Raw genomic sequence first — 12,905 nt, 5'->3', positions numbered from 1 at the left:
GCTCAGGTCCTGTTAAGGCCACAGTTGCTGTTGACACTACCCTCAAAATAGATTTCCAACTGCTTTTTTTTTTTTTTTATCACCTCTACTTCTGTGGTCAAGCCATCGTCAAACTTTACCAGGAGTATTACAGCCTCCTGACTGTCTCCACACTCTGCCCTTGCCTCCTTCAGTCCATTCTCAACACAGCAGCCAGAGTCACCCACTTAGAAGTCAGGTCTTGGCATGCCTCTGCCAAACCATCCAGTGATTTCCCGCCTTGATTTATCCCTGGTATCTTAGTCATCCAGTGCTGCTCCAACAGAGATATCACAAGTGGAGGCTTTAAGAAAGAGAAGTTTATTCTCTCACAGTCCAGTAGGCTACAAGTCCAAATTCAGGGCTTCAGTTCCAGGCGAAGGCTTTCTTCTTTGGCTCTGGAGGAAGGTCCATGTCATCAGTCTTCCCTTGGTCTGGGAGCTTCTCTGCGTAGGAACCTTAGGTCCAAAGGACGTGCTCTGCTCCCGGCACTGCTTTCTTGGTGGTATGAGGTTCCCATGTGTCTCTGCTTGCTTCTCTCTTTTATATCTCAAAACAGACTGGATGAAGACACTATCTAATCTCATAAACCTCATCAGTATAACCTCATCATAGTGATAGAGTTTACAACACATAAGGAGATCACATATAACCTCATCATAGTGATAGAGTTTACAACATATAAGGAAATCACATCAGATTACATAATCATACAATACAGGGAATCATGACCTAGCTGAGTTGACAGATATTTTTGGAGGACACAAGTCAATCCATGACATCTGGCCTTCCACATTTCATCTCCTACCACTCTATCCTTTGCTCTGCTCCAGCTATGGACCAGGTATGCTCCTGCTTCAGGGCCTTTGCTCTTGCTGTTCTGTCTGCCTAGAATGCTCTTCCCCCCGATGTCCACATGGTTGTTTCCTCACTTCTTCACATTTTTACTCAATAGTAACTTCAGTAAGGCTTTTCCTTGTTTCCTTATCTGAAATTTCACCCACCTCTGACTCTTTCTCTCTCCCTTCTCAGTTTTGTCTTTCTCCTTGCTAAGTGACTTTTCCTTTAACTGTATGTCTTCTTCATCTTGTGTCTCCCCAACTGGAATGGAACTCCATAAGGACAGGGATTTTTGTTTGTGTTGTTGTGTGTTTTGGTTTCCTTTGTTCACTGGTGTATTCTCAGTGCCTAGAACAGTTCCTGGCACGTGTCATGAGCTCAATAAATATTCACTGAATGAATGAACATAGACCCCACAATTTACTCCGTGTCGTGGGAAGGAGCCAGAATCTTCTGATAGGACAAGAAGGGTGGAGCAGGAGTGTTGCTGAAGGAGAGCTCAAAGAGATCATCTTTAGAGGTGAGGATGGCGAAGATCCATGAGCTAAAACTGGATGTCATGGAAGGTGGTGGATGTGGGAAGAACCTCCTTCATGTCTCCCACCTCTACTCCTCCATTCCTTATTGGGGTAACAGCTCATTGTGACTGCTTGTTCTGTGGCACCAAGTGTCATCTTGAGAAGTCCCATAGGAAGCCCTCCTGCAGGTCCAAGAACAAAATGAGGTATGTCAGGGACTTCAGTGTGGGAAACGGAAGCCCTACTGATGCAGCTGGTATGAAGTGGTCCTGTCTCAAGTAATAGGAGGCCAAGAGACGCAAAAGACTCTCTTGAAAACCAGCATGGCTGGAGCATGCATCTCTTTGCCCTCAGTCTTCCCTCTGGCTGGGCTGCCCTGGTTCCCGGCATGGGTGCTGCTGCCTTGACCACGCAGTAGCGGTGTCATCTGAGAGCTGTCAGGGAAGACCTGTGGGCCCACTGGCAAAGTTGAATCCTCTCTTGCTGGCCCAGCTTAGAGAGTTGGCAAAGCCCAGAAGGCTGTGGGGTGTGGCTGGAGGGACCCTGATCAGGTTGTCCTGTGACCACAAAGTCCTTGGGGTGAATGCCCAGGATACCAGTCCAGTGAGAGAGTCCCTGCTGCTCCTCTGGCTCCCCATGGTCAGCTGTGGATTGGACCGTTGTGATCCATAGGGTTTTCATTGGCTGGATTTTGAAAGTAGATCGCTGGGCCTTTCTTCCTAGTCCATCTTAGTCTGGAAGCTCCCTGAAACCTTTTCAGCATCATAGCACTGACAGATAGGTGGTGGCTGTGCATGAGGTACATTGGCCCATAACTGAACCCTGGTCTCTGGCCTGGAGTGGGAGAATTCTACCACCAGACCACTATTGCCCTATCCAGCTCTTGGTATCAGTTTAGAAAGTAGAGGCTTCTCATCCCCAGATTACGGGAGTCTGGGATTTGGACTTATACTGGCCTGGGAGTGAGTCTTGATCCCACCTTTATTGTCTGTGTGACTTTGGGTAGTTCTCTCTTCTGTAAAATGGGAAAAGGAGGTCTAAGTAGACAGGCTTATTGTGAGCATTAAATGAGATAATGTGTATAAAGTCTTGGTATACAATAAACGCTAAACCCCATCAGAGTCTTTTTTTTTTTTTTCCTTCTTTCCTGTCAGGTTGCATTCAGGAAGGGAAAAGGTATTTAACAGAGCGTTTAGGAAAGCGAGAACCCTCCAAGGAATCTGAACATCTAATCTGGCTCTAGCTCCAGCTAGTTATGTGGTTGGGCAAGTTTTCCACCTCTCACAACCGTGGTTTCCTTACAGGCAAACTGAGCGGCTTGAACTCCATGTGCCTTATACTGCCTTCTGTCTCTGATGTCCTGTGGTTTATGACTCTGATCAGAGATCATTTTTAACCATGCTCCATTGAATAGAGGACATATGAGCAAGGGCCCATCAGACTTCACAAAGGGGACTTTCAAAGGTTTTCTTCACAGAGTTGGTGGAGAGTTTGTGTGTGAACAAATGGTGCCCTTTGGGGAATTATCCTAACATCCGGACTATCATCGTGACTCACACATAAGACCCTACCATCCAACTGGTCTAAGAAATGCAGGGGCATTCCTTACACTGTGGTTAGACTTGGTCCCAACCACTGCCATGAAGTCAATTCGAACTCACAGCAACCCTATAGGACACAGTAGAACTGCCCCATAGGGTTTTCAAGGCTGTAAATCTTTATGGAAGCACTGCCACATCTTTCTCCTGTGGAGTGGCCGCTGGATTCAAACTGCCGACCTTTTGGTTAACAGTCACGGGCTTTACCTACTGAGCTTCCAGCTGCTTCTTAAACATGGCCATGCTCAGGTTCACCTGGGGACATCTTAAAAGCACAGATTCTCGGGCTCCACCTCATGCCTACTGACTGAGAATCTCTGTGGGTGGGCTCAGGACTCTGTGTTTTTATCAGTCTGCTGGGCAATACCAACAGCTATATAAGGATATGCATTTGGGACCCACGGGGGCAGGTGATCACCTGTAGCGGAGGGTTTCAAATGGACAGGAAGCTTGTTTAAGATGGACGGGAAGCTTGTCAGTACCAGTGTGACAAAAACTGCACCCTGAAGCTGACACCAGTGACTGAAGGTGTCCTGTTAACATGCACTGTTCCTGACAGGGTGCCAGAGACCTGTGTCCCGGATGCTCTCCTATAGCTGGCTAGGGGGCCACTCCTTGAGGCTGCAGCACCCTATGAATAGTCACGTTCATTGAGAAAAGGCGGGGAGCTTGGAGAAGAGGAAGGGACACTGAGGGGAAGGTGGGACCGTGTCATAGCTCATCATCTGTTTTAAGATTTTGCGCAGGACCAGCAGGGCCTTTTCTACTGCACCAGCCTGGGAGTTTTCACCACTACCGTACTTTCCTGTGGAAAGAAGCATTATATTTTACAAAGCCCTTTCATATTTCGAATTCCATATATTCTTTTCAACCATGCTATGAGCAGGCAAGGCAGGGCAGAGCAGGTTTCTTTATCTTTCTTTCGTAGGGAAACCGAAGTCCAGAGAAGTTAAATGGCATACAAATGGTTTGACTCAGACTGCTAACCTAAAGGTTGGCGGTTTGAGCCTATCCAGCAGCACCGTGGAAGAGAAGCGCTGGCGATCTGCTTCCGTGAAACCACAGCCAAGGAAACTTTATGGAGCAGAGACCATTTTTAACTGGGCTTCACTGAATACCGGTTGCCATGACTTGGAATCCACTCCAGTACAACTAACATGGGTTCGCCCTGAGTCGGAATTGATTGCAGGGCAACTAACAGCAAACACAAAGGGCTTATACCTGAGGAAGCCAGGACTGGCCTCCTGGATCAGTGTTCCTTCCATTGCCACAGTGGGCACCTGCTGGGCCTCACGCTTCTGTGACTTCGGCTCCCAGGGACTTGGGGTGCAGAGTCTGAGGAGGGCTGAGGAGCCCAGGTGAGAACTGGTGAGGGCTGATGCAAACTAGAGATTCCTCTTTCTCTGCTTTGAACACCTCTCACATTTTACTGTCTAATGGAGCCCTGGTGGCGCAGTGGTTAAGGCTGCTAACCAAAAGGTTAGCAGTTCAAATCCACCAGCTGCTCCTTGGAAACCCTATGGGGCAGATCTGTTCTGTCCTATAGGGTCGCTAAGAGTCGGAATTGACTCGGCGGCAATGGATAACGGAACTACTGGGAGGATAAAACCCATTCAATGTATTCAGTGAAGTTTTTCCTTTTTCTCCCAATTAAAAGTATCAGACTTGCTTAACTCACTAAAAATACATATTCTCTTTGCTTGGTGCTGATGATTGTAAGGCTGAAGGGTCAAGGACTCAGCAGAGGATCTGAAGGATTCAATTCAGTAATGGCAGGATGAATGGGGCAGGAGATAGGAAGGAAGGAAGATAAACTGCAGGCACAGAGGCGGGGTCTAAGGAAGGAGCTGGGCAGGGAAGTAACTGTCACCCTAGTTGTGTATGTGCGTGTGTGTGTGTGTGTGTGTGTGTGTGTGTGTGTGATCATGCATCATAGCCATAGACCGGCCTGCATTCTCAGTGTTCCCAGGAACCCCAGCTGTGCAGGAAAGCTAGGTGCAATTTGCAGAACTTTCAACTGACCGCCTGCAGCCAGGGCTGAAGGTTCACAGACGCCAGCAGGCTGCAGGCTGGCAGGACGTGGGAGGAAAGGACCAGGCGAAAGTTTCCGCTGAGAGGGGCTAGCTGCCCCAGGGGAGGCTGGGCTGTGGCGGCCTGTAAGACAAGCTGGACGGCCTAGAGCTCTTCTGAGGAGTCTGAATCACCGGGAGGGCGGGCAGGAAGGTCAAAGCCCAATCTGCAAAACCCAGAAACAGGAAGCAAGTGGGCAGACAATGATTACGAGGCAGCTAAAGGAAGCCCCATGCTCCGGGAATCAGGGGACTGGTGCGCACTGGCTTGTGAGTGGAGAATGACCTCTTGTCACACTGCTGTTTCACTCTGACTTGGGACTTTCAAAAAGACGACCCCAGGGACTGCTTACGCTAGTGGGACAGCACTTACTTGGAGACAAAGGCCCCACAAGTCATGGGATACAATTCCCACAGCGAAGGGCCTGGAAGCCAGGTTGTGAGCTCCCTGTCCACCTCCCAAGACCACTGCTTTCATTCCCTGGGAACAATTGGCTTCCGCATCAGCCACGTGCCTGAAAAAAGTAAATCCCAGGTGGCCTGAGAGTCTTGGGCACAGAAATGTCTGGGCACCTCAGTCAGCTTATGAATGTTCTCTCTGGCAAGGCCCAGAGCGGCTTGCTGCTTGCTGCTTGCTTGGTTTGAAATCCTAATGCTAATTAGGGGGTTACGACAGTCCCTTTTTTACTTTCAACCAGCCTCAGAGAAATGGCTTTGGATCCTTGAGATAGCTGTCATCCCCCAAACCAATTCTCCTGAACTCCCTGCTAGCCCCTTCCCCACTTCCAGGAACACTGGCCAAGAGAAAGAGAAGAACTGTCTCACAGACAAGGGTGGGGGTGGGGACTGGTGCTGCTGCTTCAGGAGCCGCCAGGAAGGCTCCAGACTCGTGATTTGGTGAGAATCTGTCACTGCCTTCCCCAGGGACCCATGCCCAGTGTTCTGGGGCACTTGTCGTGCAGCGCCGCGGCCCAGCCACCCTCCACCGTGTTTACCGGGGTCGGAGCAGGCCTGGAGAAGCGAGGAGGCTCCTGTCCCGACCTGGCAGGGGCCCAGGTGCCGGGCGGGGGAACAGCCTGTCAGGAAAGACCTGAGATGGGCTTCAGCAGGGAGCGGCGCAGGCCGAGACAGTCGCCAGGGGACAGCTTTGTTCTTCGTGGCAGTTTGCTTATGATACTTCTCTTCCCCGAGACGCCAGCTGAGGGGCGGAGGGGAGGAGAGACAGGCGTTGAAAGGGACAGGCTGCTGCCCCCTCCCCTAGCGGGAGCCAGAGCTTGGCAAAGCTGCCGGGTAGGGGCTGCCTCGCCCCCTCCCCATCTCCTGCATCCGCCCTTCAGATCTCCCGGCCAGGGAAACAGATGTCTTGCCTGAGAGACTCCCCATCAAGACCTGACCCCCACCTCAGCCCCAGTTGGCTGCCCCTCCCCCTGGAGCGCAGGGCTGGGCAGGGCAGAGAGGTTGCCTGCCAGCTGTTCGGTCCCCAGGGCGCCTGGTCTCCCAGGCTGGCTTTGTGTGCCAGGTGCCAGCAGCGTGTGTTGCCCCTTCAGTTGGTGGTTGAGGGTCTGGGAGTGTGTAGGGCAGGGACGAGGTGGTGTGGTGACGAGAGGCTCGCTCAGGGGGCACAAGCTGTGGAGAGGAAGGGATGAAGGAGTCAGGGATAAAGTCTCGAACTAAACCTAAGATGCCACCCAATTCAGTTTTCATTTGAAAAGATGACCTCCAACTGTGGTCTGTTTCCCGGGCCTCTGAGATGTTCCCAGGGCAATGAGAGTGGAGAGAGCAGACATTTCTCAGGCTGTCCTGGCAAAGCCTGTGCTGATGCAACCCTGAATTCTGCTGGGAGCCTGTGTGAGGTGACTGGCTCAGCTTAGCAAGTGGCCAGGACTTCCCCGGGCTAAGGCCTCATCCGGGCTGCCCACCACCTGCTGACCTGCCTCAGAAACGATCCAGACACCTTCAGGGCGGAGGGGAGAGCAGCTGCAGCTGTGAGGGTCACCATGGTGACTGGCGACAGCCGGCAGCCCCCTGGCCCCTAGGAGCAGTGGGGTGGGGGGGCTAGAGCTTGCCCACCTGCGGCCTGGGGGCTTCGCTTCCTGTCAGCGGCAGATTCCCCTCTGGCAGCGCCAATTCAAAGGCAGGCTTGTAAGTAGAGGCAAATGGGGATCATAGGCCCCTGGAGGAGAACTCTAGGGCGTTACAAATAAACTCGCTACTTAGAAAATCATAAAAATCATGATGGTAGAAACAACTTAGCCTAGTCAAAGTATCCTCACTCACCTCCTGAGCTCCCCCAGGCCTCGTGGTTCACTCATGCATAGAGTCCTCTGGTGTCCTGCTGAAATCTTTGTTTTATTCTAAGACCATTTATTTTCATTTTGCCTGAGGTGAAGAATGACTAATAAACCCCCTTCTCCAAAATTGTCAGCTATTTTCAGGCTAATCAAGTCTTCTCGTCTTTAAGCTAAGCAACCCCAATTATTTTAGTGAGTGCTTTTTCATGACAACATTTTTTTTTCTTTTAGGATGATGTTGACATATCAGCTCAGGTAAACTAACGTCAGCTGACTCATCTGACTCTTAAAAGTCCCCTTGCCAGGAGGGAAAGAGGGAGAAGGAGGAAGCATAGAGGAAAGGATGGGGAGTCAGTTTACCACTTTGCAAGACAAGAGGACCAACACTCTTTAAAAAAAAAAAAAAAAAACTGTTACTTTTAACCTTTTTTGAGGGACCATTTCCCATCCCTTTAATCATTTCCATTGTTCTTCCCTGAATCCTTCTAGTTTTACAGTGTCCCTTGTAAAGGGTGTTAAAATTATCCATTGTTCTAACTGGGGTTTAAGCAGCTACATTGTACTGTGGAAGAATTACTTCCAATATCTGTAAGTATCCTATATTATATAGCACAGTTATCAGGCTAGCTTCCAATGACACCAAGTTGTTATTTCGTATTCAGCTTGTGGTCTGCTAAGGCCTCTGGATTTTTGTCTTTGTTTTCTGTCTTCTGTACTTGGTGGTTGTATCTAACTACCAAGCATCTTTGTATTTATAGGAGCTCTCTACCATTTTACTTTTTTTTTCCATTGAAGCATAATAAACACACAAAAGTACACATATCATTAAGTATACAACTTGATAGAACTTCACGAAGAGAAAACATCCATGTAACCAGCATCCAGATTAAGAAACGTTACGTTATCAACAACCCAGCAGCCCCCTCATGCCTCATGCCCTCTTACCATCTCTACTCCCCTCTCCTCACACTCTCCTGACTTTTAACGCCCTAGATTAATTTCCGTATTTTTATTCTTTATAAAAATGGGATCTCATAGTATGTATTCTTTCGTGTTAAATTTAATTTAATTTCCACTTTGTTAAGTTGATCTAGAAGGATCTAGGACCTGAGAACCAAGGTATGTCAACCTCAGACCTGCCAGCTTTCGAGTTAGAATTTTACGTGTCCCATTGACTGGTTATTTTGTCCTTTTTACTACTCACGGCCAACTCTCTCCTCCCTGGGCCAATTTATACTCTTATATCAGGGTAATCTCTGAAGACATAATTTGCGTGTGTGGTTTAAAAACTTTTTTTTGTTCTTTGTTTTATTTATTCATTTTTTACTGCTTTAGCCCTATGAGAAATTATTGCTGCTGTTACTGAGGGAAATGATTATTGGGAGTTGTGGTTATATTCAAGGAGGCGTTTAATTCAGGTGTGTAATCCAGTGTTGAATCCCTACTATGGTTTCAGAGACAGGGAAGGAAGTGCACCGATGCCTCCGAGCAGCATGTCCCAACTTTTTTTTACAACATGGTACACATAGTAAATGACATTTCTATGGCATACTGGGGCAAAATGGAGGAGGTTTTTGTAGTAGTAGATGATAAAATATAAGACAAAGTCTTATAACCATTCAAAAATTTACAACAGTTGAAGATTATATTTAGGGACTCGAATAACTCTTGCTTTTTTTTTTTAGACTCATAGGTAGTGCTGAATTTTTTTGTGTGCGCCGATGTGACTAGAATTTCAAATCCAAACGAATTTATTTCCTATCAACTATTTCAGAATGAAGAGGTTTAATCTGCAGAGTAAACACGCGTTCTTATTCATTCATCAGCTAGTCTGGACGCCGCTACAGGACGCATCATTCAAAAAGGGACAGAAGTCTTCAATATACGTGAAGACAGAGATGGAGCTGCACCTGCCCAGACCCCTGCCCACCCCCAACTGGTCTTCCGTGGGCTGTGGGCCATGCTCCCTGGGCACATGGAACACAGTCTCCAGCAGCACATGGGCTCCTTGTCCATAAAGAGCAGCTGCAGACTTTGGGGCTGGCTGCTGAAGTCAGTGGCCAGGTGGTGGGGACAGAGCAACAGGTGTCGGATGTTGCTGATTGTGCTTGCCGCCTGCAAGACCCCAGGGGCTGCAGGCAGACCCCCTCCACCCTGGCTGCCCTCCAAAGCAGTGGCGTCTCTAGGGAGGTGCGGGGGGAAGGGCAGACCACATTGGGTGACACTGTCAGAGGGGATGATACCAAAATGAGTGTCCATAAAATTTTTGTGCAGTGTTTCAGCAGGAATTTATTATTTTTTATAAAAATATCCCTGTAGTTAGTTATAACAAACAAAAACATTTTTTGTAAGCCCACCTTACATGTATCGATATACCTACAAGGCTAAACTTCTATGCTCATTTACTTTTGGAACCTTCTAATGTGCTCCGGTCAGAGCTGTCATCAGTACCCAATTACGACGATGCTTGGAATTGCGTGGTTTCGTCTGTGCGCTGCAAGCACGCACTGTTGTTTTTGTTGCTGCTGCTATTTTTATTGTTGCTGATTTTGTCAAATATTCTGGTGTTTTAGCTACTAGATTGTGGTGATTAGTGTTTGTGAACCTGTATGGTCTGGTGTGGGAGAAGGAGACGCCATGAGTCACCACACTGGGTGACACCAACCCTAGCGGTGCCACTGCTCCAAGGAGCCTTGGGTGAGACTATTCCAGCTGCTCCAGGCCCTGCGCAGCTGCCCTAAAGGATGAGGGCACCATCTCTTATGGCATTCCTGTAACTCGTTTTCAGCACTCCTGTTTGCTCAACATTTGGGACATTCTTCCTAAGACATTTTAGTGACTGAATACTGTAGAACCCTCTAGCAAGCCGGCCAATCAATGTTTGAGCCCATTGAGACTCGGAGAGCCTTTTTGGACAACTGCCTGATTATTATTAAAAGGCTGGTGAAAAGGAGTCTGAATATACATGGGGCTGAAGACCTTTGCACAAGACCCAAGACAGGAGAATTGTAGATTCCAGAAGTCTGAGTCAGGCCCATTGAGAACAAGTGAGGATTGGTACTAGCCTGAGAGAGAAGATACAGGCTGTATCAGAGAGGTTGTGATAGGCAATTCAAATGGAGTTAATTGAGAAGAGTTTAGCAAAGGGACTGTTTACACAAGTATGGTCCCTGGGTGGCGAAAACAGTTTGCACTCCGCTACTACTTGAAAGATTGGTGGTTCGAACCTATCCAGCAGTGCCATGGAAGAAAGACCTGGCAATCTGCTTCTGTAAAGAAAACCCTATGGATCAGTTCTACCCTGTAACATGTGGGGTCGCCATGTGTTGGAATCAACTTGACTGTAATGGGTTTGGGGTTTTTTTGGTTACAACGGTATTGGGCAGGGTTAAAGGAAATCCATAATGGTCGAGGAAGCACCGTGGGAGTAGAAAGCCACTACCTGTCATAAATCTGAAAAGAAGGAGAAAGGGGAAAGAAAGGACTGTCGGACAGAAGCCGTAGCTTCGGTAGAGGAATATGGCCACCGACAACTTGCAATCCAGAGGGAAGGAGCTCGTGGAAAAAATGCTGTGACCTCACTGTTCTCCTGCCTCCAGTCTCCGCCACTGCCTCTCATTGGCCAAACCCAAGTGGAAACCAAAGATGAGAGAGCTCACTGATGTCATCCACAGAGATGAGCCTCCTGGGCACGGAGCACAGAGTGAAGAAAGAGAACATCCAGCACCATTCACCACTTTTGCCCTTCACCATCCACCTTGTCCAGATGAAGAATTCATGTCCCCCACACAAAGGACATATGAAGTCCCATTAGTCACCGAATGGTACGTTGCTGACAATTCAATCACACTCCCACCTGAAACCTAAAATGTTAGCTACCAACAATGCTCTTCAAGTGAAGTTTTAGGGTAGAAGTGAGGAAAGAGAATCAAGTCATTAACATCAAATCTGCTACAATCCCCACTTCTACCCCTGATCATGAGGCCTAAATTCATAATCATGGCTTCCTTCTTTTACCACCGGTGACGTGTTCCCTTATTCTTTGCTAGCACCTCAGTGGAGCAAGGTCCTTCACCTTCTTTCTTTCATGATCTGAGTCTTTGCTTGTCTGTCTTTATTAGGTTGCCTCAATTTTTCATTAACAGTACAACTGGGTAAGTGAATAAATACTAAGAGGAGCCTCATGAAATTTCTGGATTCTGCACATAGTCCTCTCTGTCCCCAGTGGGAAATTCTGGTAGCAACACAATTTATCGTCAGTGATCAGATCAAACACCTTGGTCAGTCATGCGATCCCTTTTTCTGCCTGTTGGATCAGCGGAACGAGAAACCCAGAATGGTTAGAAGGCAGTCGCAGCTTCCACTTTAGCAAAACCTTGGCTGTGTTCCCCAGTTCCTTCCTTGTGAGCTAGGACCTTCAAACCCACTGAGCCCAAGGTTGCAGGGGTAGGAAGCAAGCATCCCTTGTTGTTGTTGTTAGCTGCCATCAGGTAGGCCCCCAACTCATTAGTACCCCATGCACAACAGAACAAAATGCTGCCCAGGCCTGCGTCATCCCCATGATCCAACCATTGTGATCCATAGGGTTTTCATTGGCTGATTTTCAGAAGTAGGTCAGCAGGCCTTTCTTCCTAGTCTGTCTTAGTCTGGAAGCTCTGCTGAAACCTGTTCAGCATCAAAGCCTCCACTGACAGAGAGACGGAAAGTGAGGATTCTACCACTGAACCATCATTGGCCCCCATAAACATCCCTTGCTGTTGTTACTGTTAAGTGCTGTTTAGTTGACTTTCAACTCATAGCAACTCCACGTGACAGAGTAGAACTGCCCCATAGCTTTTTTTATTTTTCATTTTATGAAGCAATTTTATTTAAACTTTTCATATTTTTCTTTAATATCTGGATCAATATCATTACAGCTTTTTTTTTTTGTCATTAACATTTTACTGAACCCAACTTTATTTCTGCCTAGGTTATTTGGGATATAGTGCATTTTGACTCTGTGTTTGATGCTGTCCCGGGAAATTTTATTTTTCTCCACAAAAGCCCATTTGCATTGTAATAGGTTGCATAAATTAAGAAAAAAAAAATTGGTAAATGTGCTATTTGCATCTTTACGAGAAGGCCCATGTGGATGAAGCATGGCGAGAAGGGAAGAGAGAGGGGAGGTGAATCTGAAGAGGTTAAAACCAGTTGCTGTCCACTTGACTCTGACTCATGGCAACCCCATGTGCGTCAGAGAAGGACTGTGATCCATAGGGTTTACAAAGGCTGGTTTTTGGAAAGTAGATCAATAGGCCCCTCCCCCAAGTCACCTCTGGTGGATGAGACCTCCAATCCTTTTCTTTTTTCTTTTTCAAATTTACTTTTATTATTGTACTTTAGATGAAGGTTTGCAGAACAACCTAGCTTCTCATTAAACAATCAGTACACATATTGTTTTATGACAGTGGTTAACAACCCCAAGACATGTCAACACTCTCCCTTCTCTACCTTGGGTTCCCTGTTACCAGCTTTCCCTTCCCCTCCTGCCTTCTCACCCTTGCCCCTGGGCTGGTGTGCCCCTTTAGCTTG

Source organism: Trichechus manatus, unplaced genomic scaffold (assembly GCF_000243295.1).
Source record: "Trichechus manatus latirostris isolate Lorelei unplaced genomic scaffold, TriManLat1.0 scaffold00160, whole genome shotgun sequence".
NCBI lineage: Eukaryota > Metazoa > Chordata > Mammalia > Sirenia > Trichechidae > Trichechus > Trichechus manatus.
The sequence above is the reverse complement of the archived record's forward strand: the minus strand, read 5'-3'. Positions refer to the sequence as shown.